This window comes from Parasteatoda tepidariorum, chromosome 9 (assembly GCF_043381705.1).
Source record: "Parasteatoda tepidariorum isolate YZ-2023 chromosome 9, CAS_Ptep_4.0, whole genome shotgun sequence".
Classification (NCBI taxonomy): Eukaryota; Metazoa; Arthropoda; class Arachnida; order Araneae; family Theridiidae; genus Parasteatoda; species Parasteatoda tepidariorum.
In genome coordinates, this window is record NC_092212.1 from 84,962,690 (window position 1) to 84,965,671 (window position 2,982).

The window sequence follows — 2,982 nt, forward strand, 5'->3', positions numbered from 1 at the left end:
ACACCGAAGAGCCATTACATTATGACCACCCTCCATCTATAACAATGGGTTCGCCCAAAAAACTTCATTCTCTTCAAAAATATACAAATTCGAAATATCAGTTGACATGCATCAAGCGCTCAAAAAAAGGCACCCATTTTCAAAACTTGCAATGAGAAGAAACAAAAGGGATTTGAAACATAAAACGCAAAGTGTTTCAGTGGTGACATAAAAATATCCTCAGTGGTAGAGTCGATCTACCACAATTCGCCATGTTTCAAGCACTTGAAAATAGGCCTCCATTTTCAAGATTCACCGGATGTGAATGAAGAAAACAAAAGGGATTTGAAACATAAAACGCAAAGTGTTTCAGTGGTGACATAAAAATATCCTCAGTGGTAGAGTCGATCTACCACAATTCGCCATGTTTCAAGCANTTTTTTTAAAGGTTATTGGTTGATTTTATTCCGCAACTAGCAGAGGATATCCAATTTCAAATATCGAACTCAGCTGAATTACTTACATTTTAATTTAGTCCTTTTAGAAGGTTGCCTTACACGTCACATATTTTTTTAGACAATTATTTTAATCCATTTACATGGCAAGAAATTTATTACAATTGAACTGGGTTGCAATGTAGCGGTATTGAAATGTTTTTAAGGTGGTAAAACACAGATAAAAATATCTATGTCTTAAGTTATTCGTATCTAAATTAAGTTTACAATTAATATGGTTCATAATTGATCCATAACGAGTCCAAGATCTGTAGTTCAATGCATTTAAAGGATAAAATATGTAGATGCAATGGCTTTTAAGGAACGTGATGTAGATGTTACATAGTTTATTGTTAGATTTAGTAAAGATTTGTCAAACAAATGTTAAAATACGTAATATTAGTTTTTTTTTATACTCAAAAAATAAATTCTTCTCAAAACCATCGCATCATCTAGGCTGTAATGTTTTAAGTCAAGGCTATAGTGTTTATAATGTTAAGGAATATAATATCATTGATTGATAATAATTAAAAAACATATATCTTACCCCGGCTAGGAAAGTGACGCAAGTCAAATAACAGCAATTTTGAGGATATGTCAATAAAAATATGCATGAAGTGTCCCATCAAGTTCAAAAAGTGTCTCATCTCTAGATTGTGCTCAATATCGTTCTCTTTTAGTATAAGTTTTATAGTAGTATTCCTTAAGTTGATTTTTCTCAAATGCTGTTTTTTGATTTGTGTCACTTTTTCTGCCGGGGTGAGACATGTTTATAAAACAGGAAAGAGAGAGTAAAACTATGTTGTGTCAACTCGAATAATCTTTATCAAAATGATTTACATAATATTTGCATGGTCTTCTTAAATTTTAAAAATATACAGTACTTCTAGTGTTCAACCAAATATATGCAAGTCGTAATAAACCAATTATCAAAATAAGTGAGAATATTTTTTCACTAAAAATATGCAAATCGAAAGAAACCAATTATCAAAATAAGTGAGAATATCTTTTCAATGAAAGTATACAAGTTGTAATAAACGAATTATCGAAATACGTAAGAATATTTTTTCACTGAAAATATGCAAGTTGTAATAAACCAATTATGAAAATAAGTGAGAATATTTTTTCACCGAAAATATGCAACTCGTAATAAACCAATTATGAAAATACTAAATGGGAATATTTTTGCATTTATCAACCCTTTTAGTTTGAATAATTTTTACTTGACCAATGTGAAATTTCTAATGCCTACCTGTGTTTACATTTCCTCAATCCGGGCATTTATAGGGCATATTTGTTGACCACTCTTTCAGGGGCACAATATTAGGTGGGCCAACGTTGCTCCCACAGTAAGAACAGATAGTACAGAGAATGAAACAACATCCATGCCTTGTTCGGGAATCGAACCTAGAACCTTCCTGATGGTCCTGCCAGTTCCCTGACTCCTACACAGTCTGGTCTGCAATGTGAAATTTTTAAACATGTATATGTAAAAGCTGTTGTTGTTGTTAATTTACGTCGCACTAGAGCTACACAATGGGCTATTGGCGACGGTCTGGGAAACATCCCTGAGGATGATCCGAAGACATGCCATCACAATTTTGATCCTCTGCGGAAGGGATGGCACCCCCGCTTCGGTAGCCCGACGACCTGCGCGCGAAGTCGAGCACTTTACGGTAGCACAGTTTAACGAGGACCAATACCGCACACCCTCGGTCCCTACGCAGACTGATCCAAGTGGTCACCCACCCGCACACTGACCGTAGCCAGTGATGCTTGACTTCGGTGATTTGCTGGGAACCGTGTCTTAACGATCAGTCCACTGCGGGACGTATATGTAAAAGCAGAACATGCTCAACTATCGCCGAAGGGCTTGGACCAGGATCAGGCTTGGGGCCCAGGGGGTCCTTGACTTAAGGATCCCTTTAAAAGAATGAAATGACCTCTATTTTTTGGAAGTATCGATAAAGCGTTATTGATTTTGCTTAGCGACTTGATTTAGATAATTTATCAGAAATTTTAAGCATTCTTTTATTAGTTAGATGTTTTATACTTAATTTCAAAGCACTTCATTTTTAATCAAAATAGTTTATTTTAGAATTTTTAAAAAGAAAATTAAAACTTTGTTACGTTAGTACTTAATTCAGGCCCGTCGTCAACGGGGTGTGAGAGGGTGTCTCACCCCCCCCCCCTCAGCGATTTCATCCAGTCGGCAAATTCAAGTTGAGTCGGCATTTTATTATTATTTTTTTTAGTATTAGTTGTTCAAGACGAAGAGATGACGATTGTTATATTACGTTTTGAGAAGGAGATAAAAACAGCTTAAGACTTAAAGTGTATTTATATTCGTAGGTCCAATCATACTCTCAAAGCAGCCTAAATCTCGAAATTGGGGTTTGTCTTATCTGGGAATGGATATAACGTTGTCAGTATTTCGCCAATGTTGCGATTTCATCACGGACCCGACTCAGAAAATCTTGCTGTGAAATGTGAATTTTCCAATTGAGGT